Below are 15,445 nucleotides of genomic sequence, written 5' to 3'. Positions count from 1 at the left end.
CATCGGCAAGAGGCCGCTTGCCGAGCTCCCTGAACCCGCTGCTCCTCTACATGGGTCTTTTTTGAGAATGGGAGAGAGTTTTTAAATTCCTCTAACAGAATTACTTCTCTGAGAGTCTCATAGCTGAGCTATATTTTAAGAGCCCTCAGCCACTGGTCAAAAGCCAGCTGCTTACTTCTTTCAAACTCCAGATAAGTTTGCTTTTTGAGGGTTCTAAACTTTTGGCGAAAGGCTTCGGGTACTAATTCATATGCCCAGAGGATAGCATTTTTGGTCAGTTCATAATTTGATGAACTCTCATCTGGCAAGAAGGAATAAACCTCATGGACTTTTCCAATTAGCTTGCTTTGTTTTAAAAGAGACCAGGTCTCAGCTGGCCATTTTTGCTGCCTTGCCAGTTTCTCAAAAGACACAAAAAATTCTTCCACATAGTCCTCATTGAATTTTGGAATTAATTGAGCGAGTTTTAGCAATTTTGTACCCAATCCTGAATTATGCTCCTCCATATTGGCCATGATTTCAGTGGGGTTACTCTGTCACCCCCTAGCTAACTCAAGCCGCTTCAGCTCTCTCTGTTCGGATTCTTCCTCGAATATTCTTTTTCTCTCTCTCCTCTCTTTCACTGTTTCCTTCTCCTGTCTTTCTTTCTCTCTCTCTTCTCTCTCTATTTCTTCCCGTTCCTTCTGGAAGGCTCCTTCTTTCTCTTCCTGTTCCTTTTGGAAGGCTCTCTTTCTTCCTCTCCTGTCTCTCTTTCTCTCTCTTTCCCTGTCTTCTAATTCAAGTTTTCTTTGCTCCAATTGTATCTTTGCTAGAAGTACCCTCGATGGGTCTACTTCTAACACTGCCTCTGCTTCTTCAGATTCAAGAGAAAAATGGTGGGCCACCAGTCTTAGGAGTTCAGACTTCCTAGCCTTGCCACATACTAGTGATCCCATTCTGCTCAGCATTTTTCTCAACTACTCCATAGACAGTGCTTTTAACTTATCCCAAGTTACTTCACCCTGGCTTGGAGAGCTACTCGCTTCAGTTGCAAACATGTTAGTATTCAATGGCACACAACCACAAGAAAACCTGTATTAAACTTGCTCTTTATTTTGATTGGGAACAATTTGGCTTCCCACTTCCAATTTCTCTTGTTTGGCTATGGGTACAATTCTGGATGCAAGCACCCAAATTTTTGTTACAACCAGGTAAGAAAGATGTTTAGAGGTCTTTTACTGTCTACACTTGGTTTTATTGTAACAGGGTTTAATTTTAAACACACTGTGTTTTGAGCTCCCCCTTTGGTGAATCCTTGTTCACAGCTTTCCAATTATGAGGCAAAGAAATGAGCACACCAGGTTTTCTTAGGTTTAAAGAAGAAAAGTGAAATTTATTAAACTTAAACTCTAATATGGTTAGCACCTACAGATATACGACATGCCCAGGCTAGCATGCATACAGGATACACACATGCAAATAGGAACAGAAAAGAGCAGAAGAAAAATAAAATGGAGAGGTTTGAGACAATCTCTGAAGAGGTTTTTTTTTACTGTGCTTCGAACTCGCTGTAGGGTCCTTGATTGTAGGTAGTCTTGCTTTTCGTTGGGGTCCAGTATTCTTCTAAAACCTTGTTCTCTGTAGGAGACTTTTCTGTCTTGGGGTTCATATGTCTTCAATAGTTTCCGAAGCTAGTGAGAGTGAGATGAGAGCAGACAGGAGCGAGGCGTTCTTAGTCCAGGAGCAAACAGCTTTTCTGATTTCAAATTCCTTGTTTGAAGTTCAAATTCAAAAAAACTCCAACAGTCAGTTAACCTTGTGACCCAAACCGGTCCGATCACATCTGTTTGTGTATTCAGCCATCTTAGCAGTTAACTTTGAATGCTAGCCTTTCCCCCTTCAACATCACGTAATCAAAAGTCCATTGTGGATTAAATTAGAGCAAGTCCCTTTGTCCTTTGAAGTACTGTCTGTTGACATGCTAATGTCTCTCTCCAGTCAAAGTCTCCAATTGTTTTTTTAAAGTAAGTGCTTTCTTCACCATTAATTCACTTTAATTTTTCGCATTCTTGGCAGGTGGGCGGGGCTTGCCTGACACAAGTGTATATCATTGCTACATGGGTCAGGAAGCATTATCCACTTCAGTGCAGCACTGATCAAGTGCTGCTCTGTCAGTGGTGCTGTCTTTCAGATGAGACATTAAACTGACATCTGCTTATTCAGGTGGACATTAAAGATTTAAGTACAATATGAAAAAGAGCACGGGCTGTCAAAAAGAACAAAGAACAGTACAGCACAGGAACAGGCCATTCGGCCCTCCAATCCTGCGCCGACCTTGAAGCCTGCCTAAACTATAAAACCTTCTGCACTTCCGGGGACCGTATCCCTCTATTCCCATCCTATTCAGATATTTGTCAAGATGCCTCTTAAATGTCATTATCGTACCTGCTTCCACCACCTCCCCCAGCAGCACGTTCCAGGCACTCACCACCCTCTGTGTAAAGAACTTGCCTCACACATTCCCTCTAAACTTTGTCCCTCTCACCTTAAACCGATGTCCCCTAGTAACTGACTCTTCCACCCTGGGAAAAAACTTCTGACTATCCACTCTGTCCATGCCGCTCATAAAATTGTAAACCTCTATCATGTCACCCCTCCACCTCCGTCGTTCCAGTGAAAACAATCCGAGTTTATTCAACCTCTCCTCATAGCTAATGCCCTCCAGAACAGGCAACATCCTGGTAAACCTCTTCTGTACCCTCTCCAAAGCCTCCACGTCCTTCTGGTAGTGTGGCAACCAGAATTGCACGCAATATTCTAAGTGTGGCCTAACTAAAGTTCAGTACAGCTGCAGCATGACTTGCCAATTTTTATACTCTATGCCCCGACCGATGAAGGCAAGCATGCAGTATGCCTTCTTGACTACCTTATCCACCTGCGTTGCCACTTTCAGTGACCTGTGGACCTGTACGCCCAGATCTCTCTGCCTGTCAATACTCCTAAGGGTTCTGCCATTTACTGTATACTTCCCACCTGCATTAGATCTTCCAAAATGCATTATCTCACATTTGTCCGGATTAAACTCCATCTGCCATTTCTCTGCCCAAGTCTCCAACCGATCTATATCCTGCTGTATCCTCTGACAATCCTCATCACTATCCGCAACTCCACCAACCTTTGTGTCGTCTGCAAACTTACTAATCAGACCAGTTACATTTTCCTCCAAATCATTTATATATACTACAAAGAGCAAAGGTCCCAGCACTGATGCCTGCGGAACACCACTAGTCACATCCCTCCATTCAGAAAAGCACCCTTCTACTGCTACCCTCTGTCTTCTGTGACCGACCCAGCTCTGTATCCACCTTGCCAGCTCCCCTCTGATCCCGTGTGACTTCACCTTTTGTACCTTGTCAAAGCCTTTACTGAAGTCCATATAGATAACATCCACTGCCCTTCCTTCATCAATCATCTTCGTCACTTCCTCAAAAAACTCAATCAAATTAGTGAGACACGACTTCCCTTTCACAAAACCATGCTGCCTCTCGCTAATAAGTTCGTTTGTTTCCAAATGGGAGTAAATCCTGTCCCGAAGAATCCTCTCCAATAATTTCCCTACCACTGATGTAAGGCTCACCGGCCTATAATTTCCTGGATTAGCCTTGCTACCCTTCTTAAACAAAGGAACAGCATTGGCTATTCACCAGTCCTCTGGGACCTCACCTGTAGCCAATGAGGATACAAAGATTGCTGTCAAGGCCCCAGCAATTTCTTCCCTTGCCTCCCTCAGTATTCTGGGGTAGATCTCATCAGGCCCTGGGGACTTATCTACCTTAATGCTTTGCAAGACACCCAACACCTCCTCCTTTTTGATAATGAGATGACTGAGACTATCTACACTCCCTTCCCTAGGCTCATCATCCACCAAGTCCTTCTCTTTGGTGAATACAGATGCAAAGTACTCATTTAGTACCTCGCCCATTTCCTCTGGCTCCACACGTAGATTCCCTTCTCTGTCCTTGAGTGGGCCAACCCTTTCCCTAGTTACCCTCTTGCTCTTTATATACGTATAAAAAGCCTTGGGATTGTCCTTAATCTTGTTTGCCAATGACTTTTCATGACCCCTTTTAGCCCTCCTGACTCCTTGCTTATGTTCCTTCCTACTGTCTTTATATTCCTTGTCAAATGATCTGTCAGCCAATACCACCAAAAGCAAATGGCCCGTTCATTCATTTCACTGCTTTTTTGTGGGATTTTGTTTTACATAAATTATCTTCCACGTTTCCCTACTTCACGACAATGACAGCAGTTCAAAAATTATTCATTATCCATTATTGTTTTGGGAGGTTCTGAGGACTTTTGTGAGACTAATTAATCCAAGTTCATTTTCTGTCTTTCTATTAGCAGAATAAATTAGCTTGCCAATAACTTACCTTGTTTGACTATTCTTTTGGAAGAGCAGGGGAGGTGGGTTATAAATGGGATCATTTCGGGGCTGAGCTTTATTTTTCCATAGATTTTCTGACTGTGTCAACTCCTTGTCCTTCTTTGCTGGTGCCAACGTCTGAAACTGGGCCATTTCTGTTGTCATTTACATTGGAAATGAAGCAGGAAACTGCTCATGTCCAGTGAGAGCAGGTAGGGCAATCTTTGGCCAGGAAATTCCTCCGAGCTGCTTCTGCACCTCTGTTGTCAGTCTGTTGCACTGTCGGAAACTCTGCTTACATATCTTGGGCAGGCAGCCAGGGCAATTGGGGCACTCTCCTGAAGGAGGGGGACAGGGAGGGTGTGGTGATGAAATGCCTCTGTGGCAGTTCACTGCAGCATCATGTACTGTGGGTGCGGGAATTATAGAAATATACAGCCCAAAAGGAGGCCATTCAGCCCATCATGCCTGGGCTGGCTCTTTGAAAGAGCTAGTCAATTATTCCCACACTTCTGCTCTTTCCCCATAGCCCTGAAAATTATCATTTTCAAGTACATAGCCAATCCCCTTTTGAAAGATACGATTGAATCTACTTCCACCTCCACTGTGCTTGCTGACCTACGTTGGATTTGGGTCCTTGTTTTCTCTCCGTGGTCTCATTCCTTTATATCTCTGTAACTTCGTCTGGCCCGACAACACTCTGAAATCTCTGCACTCCTCCAATTCTGAATTTTAATCACTCCACCATTGATGGCTGTTGTAAGATTTTTGTATGTTTAGGTGGGATGTTGACTAGCTTTTGATCCACAAGGTACAAACTCTGTACACTCAAATCAATGGTGTTGAAAGAACAGTTGGATGCCTGCTGCAGCCAAGGTGCTTCGAATGTCGGTCAAGAAAAGACTGTTTCATCAAATCCATGTGGAGACTTCGAGTGACATTTGATTATTTTTACACTAGGGTACCTTACCCATCAGGAACGTAACGAATTCTTAAGAAGCAGAAAACTTTTAAAACAGAATTTTAAAAAAACAGTTAACTATTGATTTGAGTGTATGGCCGGAATGTTACAGTGGGCGGACGGGAGCCGGACTCCGACATAAATACTGGTGCCGAGCTCGCTTCCGCCCAGCCTGGGGGTCCGTCCCATATTTTACGGATCCCCAGGCTTTAATTGGCCCGAGGCAGGACTTCCACCCACTTGAGGGAGGAGGTCCCGCCTCAGTGATTTGCCGGCCAATCAGCGGGCCGGCAGCTCTTAGTCTCAGCAGCACCACCAGGAGCGGTGGCCACTGCTAGGACTGCAGCCCAGCCGACCGAGGGGGATACCAAGGAACCGTTACTGAAGGTAAGTTTGGGTTGCCTCACCAGGGGAAATCGGTCATGCCCTGGTGAGGCTAGTGTGGTTGTTTGGGAGGGCGTCTTGGATCCCGGATTTGGTTTGGGAGACGGGCGTGGCCCTCAATTGGGCACCCTGTGCCCGATTGCCAGGCCCCCCCCCCCCCAGGGTGTGGAAAGGCTGGCAGCTATAGCTGAGCGGCCTATCACGACCCGGCACACCTGCGTCCCCTTAGAACATCAATGCAAGCTTGAGGAACAGCATCTCATTTACCGACTAGGCACACTATAGCCTGTCGGACTAAACATTGAGTTCAATAATTTCAGAGCGTGACGGGCCCCCCATTTTACTATTATTTTTAGTTATTTTTTTTTCTTCTTCCGTTTTTAAATTTTTTTTTGTGTTTGTTTTATTTTATTTCATTTAAGTTTGTTCAGTTTGCTTACCCACTTTTTTATTCATGTTTGTACTTGAGGCTGTTCAATATACAGTCCAGTAACACCCCATCTGTACGAATGCTTTATCTTTCAACACACCATTAACATATTGTTTGCCTTTGCTCCATGACCTTCTGGTCAGCAATTCTGTAACCTTGTCCTATTTAACTTAAGCAAGGAGTCAGGAGTGCTAAAAGGGGTCATGAAAAGTCATTGGCAAACAGGATTAAGGATAATCCCAAGGCTTTTTATACGTATATAAAGAGCAAGAGGGTAACTAGGGAAAGGGTTGGCCCACTCAAGGACAGAGAAGGGAATCTATGTGTGGAGCCAGAGGAAATGGGCGAGGTACTAAATGAGTACTTTGCATCAGTATTCACCAAAGAGAAGGACTTGGTGGATGATGAGCCTAGGGAAGGGAGTGTAGATAGTCTCAGTCATCTCATTATCAAAAAGGAGGAGGTGTTGGGTGTCTTGCAAAGCATTAAGGTAGATAAGTCCCCAGGGCCTAATGGGATCTATCCCAGAATACTGAGGGAGGCAAGGGAGGAAATTGCTGGGGCCTTGACAGAAATCTTTGTATCCTCATTGGCTACAGGTGAGGTCCCAGAGGACTGGAGAATAGCCAATGTTGTTCCTTTGTTTAAGAAGGGTAGCAAGGATAATCCAGGAAATTATGGGCCGGTGAGCCTTACATCAGTAGTAGGGAAATTATCAGAGAGGATTCTTCGGGACAGGATTTACACCCATTTGGAAACAAATGAACCTATTTGCGAGAGGCAGCATGGTTTTGTGAAGGGGGAGTCGTGTCTCACTAATTTGATTGAGTTTTTTGAGGAAGTGACAAAGATGATTGATGAAGGAAGGGCAGTGGATGTTATCTATATGGACTTCAGTAAAGCCTTTGACAAGGTCCCTCATGGCAGACTGGTACAAAAGGTGAAGTCACACAGGATCAGAGGTGAGCTGGCAAGATAGATACAGAACTGGCTCAGTCATAGAAGACAGAGGGTAGCAGTAGAAGGGTGCTTTTCTGAATGGAGGGATGTGACTAGTGGTGTTCCGCAGGGATCAGTGCTGGGACCTTTGCTCTTTGTAGTATATATAAATGATTTGGAGGAAAATATAGCTGGTCTGATTAGTAAGTTTGCAGACGACACAAATGTTGGTGGTGTTGCGGATAGTGATGAGGATTGTCAGAGGATACAGCAGGATATAGATTGGTTGGAGACTTGGGCGGAGAAATGGCAGATGGAGTTTAATCCGGCCAAATGTGAGGTAATGCATTTTGGAAGGTCTAATGCAGGTGGTAAGTATACAGTAAATGGCAGAACCCTTAGGAGTATTGACAGGCAGAGAGATCTGGGCATACAGGTCCACAGGTCACTGAAAGTGGCAACGCAGGTGGATAAGGTAGTCAAGAACGCATACGCCATGCTTGCCTTCATCGGTCGGGGCATAGAGTATAAAAATTGGCAAGTCATGCTGCAGCTGTACAGAACTTTAGTTAGGCCACACTTGGAATATTGCGTGCAATTCTAGTCGCCACGCTACCAGAAGAACATGGAGGCTTTGGAGAGGGTACAGAAGAGATTTCCCAGGATGTTCCCTGGTCTGGAGGGCATAAGCTATGAGGATAGGTTGGATAAACTCGGATTGTTTTCACTGGAACGACGAAGGTGGAGGGGTGACATGATAGAGGTTTACAAAGTTATGAGCGGCATGGACAGAGTGGATAGTCAGAGCTTTTTCCCAGGGTGGAAGAGTCAGTTACTAGGGGACATTGGTTTAAGGTGAGAGGGGCAAAATTTAGAGGGGATGTGCGAGGCAAGTTCTTTACACAGAGGGTGGTGAGTGCCTGGAACTTGCTGCTGGGGGAGGTGGTGGAAGCAGGTACGATAGCGACGTTTAAGAGGCATCTTGACAAATACATGAATAGGATGGGAATAGAGGAATAGGGTCCCCGGAAGTGCAGAAGGTTTTAGTTTAGGCAGGTATCAAGATCGGCGCAGGCTTGGAGGGCCGAATGGCCTGTTCCTGTGCTGTACTGTTCTTTGTTCTTTGTTATTTACACCTCCTTTGTTATCTCTTGCCCCAGCCCCGCATTACTTGCTTATAACCTTTTACATTTCTAATATTTGCTAGTTCTGAAGAAGGGTCACTGACCTGAAATGTTAACTCTGCTTCTTTCTCCACAGAAGCTGCCAGACCTGCTGAGTATTTCCAGCATTTCTTGTGTTTATATTGAAGCAAAGACTCTTAGGTTGGAAGTAAAGGAAAAGGAATTTTGCTACCTCCAGCAATACGAATGTTCTCTTCAAAAAGGGTTTTTTCTCCTTATGCAATTAACTGAGCCAGTGGCTCATTGTAGAATTTCTGCTGAGAGAATTGTCATTTTTCAAGGCAAGCATGCTTCGCTGGTGTTTCTCAAAACTGGTTTTCGTTGGTTTTTACACAGTCCAATTGAAACATTATAACCATGTGACCTCCTCACTCTCCTGCTGTTGCCTAGGTAACAGGTGTAGCTGAGGCACACTGTGCCTCTTAGTTTTTAAAGGCACACAGTTTTAAACAGAGGAGAAAATAAATAGTTCCGTGACACCTCCACCCTTGGCGAAATGTAATGCAATTTTTAAAATGCGTTTCATTACCCTGTAAAAAAATTAAAAGAAACTGGGGAAAAAACTAACTTTTTTTTTCACATTCATGCACCCATTCACTCTACTGATAATTTACAGCATTTTCTTTGAACCATCGGCATCCATGTAACATAACACGGTTAAATTTGTGACAAAGCGTCTGCGATAACACTGTGTTTCCCGCAGTGGCACACTGTGAAGTTGGTGGTCTTTCGACAAGGAGGTTCTGCTGCACAGCCCCCGCGATATTATGCGTTGGGACTGATTTAAAGGGAGGGGGCGGAGTAGCCCCCCCGATGATGCAGAGATGATGCAGCCACTGCATCCATGACAACGGCATCCAGCGCCACCGCGCAGGCACTGCGCCATTTTTAAAAGGCTTCAAGACCTTCAGGATATATGTAAATATTTAAAGGTGCTGGCGAGTTTAAACAAATTAATAAACTTTTAATTTAACATTGAATCCTCTTTTCCACAACCCCCGCCCCCCACTGAGTCTTAAAGACATGAATTGAACTATCCTCCCACAAATACACTTTATGAAATTCTGAACTTTCCCCCCCGAACCTCAGTATCTCTGACCTTCAACCCCTTCCCACGATCCCCACAACCAATAGGAATAGTTTTCCCTGCTCCCTGCACCTCCCACCCTGATAATTTCCCTCCCCCCTCCCCACCAGTGGGTCGCCTCGGAAGGTGTGCGAGTTGTGGCCGCTTGGCCGTAAAATCGGCGTGGGACAGCCACCGGTGGCAGGTAAGATAATGTGCATTTTAATTTAATTCATTTCAATATTTTAATGAAGGTCCCGCCACCAAGCAGCGAGTGGGGCCGCACCAAGGCCTTGTCACCGCGGGGCCTTCCTGGCTTCGTGGGTCGAGGCAGGAAGCTCCGCCACCACCCATGGCACCGAGGGACTGCTAAAATTCAGCCCATGGTGTTACCCACTCTGTCCGTACAGTCTTCTCATTGAGAAATTGGGTAGGAGTCTGCCTTTGTTACCGCATTGACTTTTCTGTAGTCTATGCAAAGTTGGGCAGACCCACCAGGTTTAGGCATCAAGACCAACGGCAAATTCCAGCTGTTCTGACTAGGCTCAGCTAAGCTGCCCTCCAGCATGCATTGGATCTCTGCTTCCACTTGGGCCTGTCTGTCTGGACTTGGGCGGTAAGGATGTTGTTTTGAAGGAACAGTCTCCCCTACATCCACATCATGTGTGGCTAAGGTTGTACAATCCTGGCTTATCCCTACAGACTCTTTTAAATGTTGTGAAAAGCCTGGTTAGGTCTTCACATTGTTTTGCCTCTAATTCTCAAAGCATGTTGTCCAATTTTCCTACCCATTCTGTATTCACTAGTCTGATAGTTGGAGGTTCAATCTGAGAATGATCTAGGCCTCCTTCTGCCTCATCCTCACTATCCTTTTCCTTCTCAACAGTCCCGATTACCTGACATACCTGTACTGGCTTATCCTCCTCCCTGCAATAATATTGCTTTAACATATTGATGTGACACAACCGGTTCTTCCTTCGGCGATCAGGGGTAATCAAGTAAACAAGTAATCTACCTTCCCCACTCTTCTAATCACTCTATATGGGCCACTGAACTGTTTTTTTAATAGTTCCCCTGTAATGGTAACACCACTAATACTTCATCCCTGGATGAAAATCACGGGCACCAAGCACGATGCCACCGAAACATCAGCGGGACTGTCCAATGCATGCTCAGTGAGACACTTGACTGAATCAGAAAGTAGACAAACTCCAGTATATGCCAACCAGAAAGGCTGGAAGAGATTTTATGATGCTCTGAAATCTTTCAATGGGCTCCAGTTTACCAGTTCATCACCAATCTTCGTTGCAGCACTGCCCACAGAAAAAGCCCAAATTCTGGAAAGATGGGCAGAGCACCTTAACCACATCCTCAATCGCTCATCATCCATCACTGAAGAGGCAACCAACAGGCTGCTACAGGTTGCCATCGACTGTTTTCTTGATGACCTTCTCACGCTGTTAGAAATGACAAAAGCTATGAAATTCCTTTCTAGCAGCAAAGCTCCAGTTGCTGGAGCAGGTTACAGAGATAGGGAGAGATTTGAAAACAAGGGCAGGGATCCAATCTAGGTGAGCAAGTACAGTGGTGAAGGAAGCAAATTCAATAGTAACTTTCAAAAGGGAACTGGATATATACTTGAAAGGAAATTTTTCAGGGCGATGGGGAAAGAACGGGGCATTGGTGTAAATTTGCATGTGAATTTTACTTAACTAAAGGTGAAACAGAGGACTGCCCATTTGTCTTTCTTGGGATTCTTGACCAAGATAGACCTACTAGGTACAGATTCACATTCTTTAATCAAGGCAGAGAGTTTATTAAGCTTAATTAAGATTTACAAAGTTAATAAAAACAGAAAGTGCTAGAAGTACTCAGCAGGTCTGGCAGCATCGATTGAGAGAGAAGCAGTGTTAACGTTTCAGGTCTGTGATGAAAGGTCACAGACCTGAAACGTTAACTCTGCTTCTCTCTCCACAGATGCTGCCAGACCTGCTGCGTATTTCCAGCACTTTCTGTTTATATTTCAGATTTCCAGCATCCCCAGTATTTTGGTTAATACTTAGCCAAAGCAATAGGTGTGCAGTTGCAACTCAGCACTGATAGTTCTTGCTTCTGAATCCACTGGGTCGTGGTCTTCGCTTCTTCTTCTCCTCTTGCTGTGTTCTGTTGACCGTAGTCAATCTTCTTCTTTTAGGTGTGCCACCAACGTCCAAAAACCCTCCTCTTTTTATATCTCCTAGAGAGCCTCTGTCTTGCAATATTAGGCCATGATCTAATTCAGCCAACATGATTGCACCTAGTCTCATGATAGTTTAGTACATAGACCCTCACAGATGGTTCCGTCACTCTCTGACCTTGTTTCTACCGTAAAGACTTATCCCCCCCATTGTTCTTACACAAATATTTAACCATAGAGTTAAGCTATGAAAATACTCTAGACCCTATATTGGAATAATTGGAGAGGTGTTTCAAAGAGCTGGCATAGACACGATGTGCCGAATGCCCTCATTCTGTGCCATACAATTCTATGATTCAAGATTTCCAAGCCCCGTATTGCATGATGCTGCAGTAAAATCCAACAGCAACATTTCTTCAACCCTCTCCCGTTGGAATTTGCTTTGTGTCCCAACGAAGTTAATCACATCTCGATGTGGTGATAAGATAAGGATTTGTGTTAACATCGAAGCCTAACTTGAATAATGGAGTTTAGTTACAGCCAGCCAGTCATCACATGATCTATCTGGGATACCCAGGGCATCTCCTGTCCCTTTGTATTGCCAGACAGGAAACATTGGGTTAAACTGATTAGCAATCAAACTATCAGGATGGCCATTATATCAGTGTCTGGAGGTTTGGTGAGAAAGAACCTCACTTCAGTACACAGAGCTGATTATCAGGTGACATGACTTGACATCAAAGGAGAAGTTTCTGGACTCTAGAGGGAGGGATAAGTAAGGGTTTTCCTAGAACAGTGAGGCGAGCTCACAGGCAGTCAAAAGAAGTCCAGCCTACAGAAGCCAAGCCTTGATCACCTTAGGTCTGCAGGAAGCCAGGTTATTTATTTTTTATTCATTCATGGGATGTGGGCATCGCTGGCCAGGCCAGCATTTATTGCCCATCCCTAATTGCCCTTGAGAAGGTGGTGGTGAGCTGCCTTCTTGAACCACTGCAGTCCAAGTGGGGTAGGTATACCCACGGTGCTGTTAGGAAGGGAGATCCAGGATTTTGACCCAGCGACAGTGAAGGAACGGTGATATAGTTCCAAGTCAGGATGATGTGTGACTTGGAGGGGAACTTGCAGGTGGTGGTGTTCCCATGCATTTGCTGCCCTTGTCCTTCTAGTTGGTAAAGGTCACCGGTGTGGAAGGTGCTGTCTAAGGAGCCTTGGGTGCGTTGCTGCAGTGCATCTTGTAGATGGTACACACTGCTGCCACTGTGCATCAGTGGTGGAGGGAATGAATGTTTGTAGATGGGGTGCCAATAAAGCGGGCTGCTTTGTCCTGGATGGTGTCGAGCTTTCTGAGTGTTGTTGGAGCTGCACCCATCCAGGAAAGTGGAGAATATTCCATCACACTCCTGACTTGTGCCTTGTAGATGGTGTGTCCATGGCTTGGAGAGTCAGGAGGTGAGTTACTCGCCGCAGGATTCCTAGCCTCCGACCTGCTCTTGTAGCCACGGTATATATACGGCTACTCCAGTTCAGTTTCTGGTCAATGGTAGTCCCTAGAATGTTGATAGTGGGGGATTCAGCAATGGTAATGCCATTGAAGATCAAGGGGAGATGGTTAGATTCTCTCTTATTGGAGATGGTAATTGCCTGACACTTGTGTGGCACGAATGTTACTTGCCACTTATCAGCCCAAACCTGGATATTGTCCAAGTCTTGTTGCATTTCTACATGGACTGCTTCAGTATCTGAGGAGTCATGAATGGTACTGAACATTGTACAATCATCAACGAACATCCCCACTTCTGACCTTATGATTGAAGGAAGCAGCTGAAGATGGTTGGGTCTGGGACACTACCCTGAGGAACTCCTGCAGTGATGTCCTGGAGCTCAGATGATTGACCTCCAACAACCACAATCATCTTACTTTGCGCTAGGTGTGACTCCAGCCAGCAGAGGGTTTTCTCCCTGATTCCCATTGACCTTCGTTTTGCTAGGGCTCCTTGATGCCATACTCGGTCAAATTCTGCCTTGATGTCAAGATCAGTCACTCTCACCTCACCTCTTGAATCCAGCTCTTTTGTCCATATTTGAACCAAAGCTGTAATGAGGTCAGGAGCTGAGTGGCCCTGGCGGAACCCAAACTGAGCGTGCCTGAGCAGGTTATTGCTAAGCAAGTGTCACCTGATGGCACTGTTGATGACACGTTCCATCACTTTACTGATGATTGAGATGGGGCGGTAATTGGCCGGGTTGAATTTGTCCTGTTTTTTTGTGTACAGGACATACCTCGGCCAGCTTGGTCAGTAGTGGTGCTACCCAGTCACTCTTGGTGATGGACATTGAAGTCCCCCACCCAGGGTACATTCTTTACACATTTATTGTGTAACTAATAATTACTGTAATTTGTGTCTGAATAATGAACTTGCATTTGGACAACACACTCGAGCCTGAACTTTGAGGAATCTTTTAAATAATTAAAGGAGATTCTTTACACCTCCTCACCCTGCTTGACCACTTTGGAGGCTATTAAGAGTTTACCACATGGTGCGGGTCTCTTTGGCAGCCTCTTTCCTGCAGAGCGACATTATTAGTTGAGGCTAGCAGCTTTCATGGGTAATTGTCCTGTGGCCAGAACACAAATTGGCAGAGTTATTGGATCTGGTTCCAGAGCATATCATGATGAAAGGTCGCTGACCCGAAACGTTAACTCTGCTTTTCTCTCCACAGATGCTGCCAGACCTGCTGAGTATTTCCAGCGTTTTCTGTTTTTGTTTCAGATTTCTGGCATCCGCAGTATTTCGGTTTTGTGTTGTTGTCATGATGGGTTGAAACTCAAAACTACAGGGGTGTTAGTCCAATGCCATAAGTAATTACTATGCTCCCACACCCTCAGAACTCTGTCTAACTGAATGGGTTTTGAGTGAGTTAAAATCAGGTCTCAAAAGCCTATAGTGCAACCTGGGGTTCAAGACTGGTACGAGGTAGTTTGTGAAGTCAGTGAAATTTCCCTGGTTAGCCATTTGCCACTCATTTCTCAGGCCTGCGCATGACTGAACAGTTAAAATGTACAAATCATTGTTGCGATGCTGCATCAAACTCATCCTCAGTCCATTAAAAATGAATGCCATCTTTTAGAGGGGATTTTCAGGCTTTCACTTTCAACACTTCATTTAATTTCAGTTTGAACTACACATAAATACACACCACTAGAGGGCAAACACAGCTAGCAAACAGCATCTCTGTTTCATATGTGAATTGTCATGAGGGATGACACAGGGTTGCCAACCCTCCAGGATTATGAATTGGTCTGGATTCCCCAACAACAACAACAACAACAACAACAACTTGCATTTGCATAACAGCTTGAACATAGTAAAATGTCCCAGGGCACATTACAGAAATGTTATCAAATAAAATACCCACCGAGACAGTTTAGCAGATGCATATGACCAAAAACTTGATCAATAAGGTAGGTTTTAAGGAACGTCTCAAAGGAGGAACGAGAGATAGCGAGGCGGAGAGGATTAGGGAGGGAATTCCAGAGCTTAGGGCCGCGACACTTGAAGACACTGTTGAAGGCTGCCAATGGTAGAATGATTACATTTGGGAATGGGCAAGAGTCCAGAATTGGAGGAGTGCAGATATCTCGGAGGGTTGTAGGGCTGGAAGAGGTTACAAAGATAGGGTGGGGTGAGGCCATGGAGGGATTTGAAAACAAGGACTCCGAGGAGGACGGAGGAAACACTTCAGGGACATTCTCAATGCATCCCTGAAGAAATCCAACATACCCACCGACTCATGGGACTCCCTGTCCCTTGACCGCTTAAAGTGGAGAAACTGCATTCGGGAAGGTACCAAGCACCTTGTGAGATTTTAACGGGAGCACGTGAAAGCCAGGTCCAGGCA

The sequence above is a fragment of the Heterodontus francisci genome, chromosome 6 (assembly GCF_036365525.1).
Source record: "Heterodontus francisci isolate sHetFra1 chromosome 6, sHetFra1.hap1, whole genome shotgun sequence".
Taxonomy (NCBI): Eukaryota; Metazoa; Chordata; class Chondrichthyes; order Heterodontiformes; family Heterodontidae; genus Heterodontus; species Heterodontus francisci.
Note: the sequence above shows the minus strand (reverse complement) of the source record.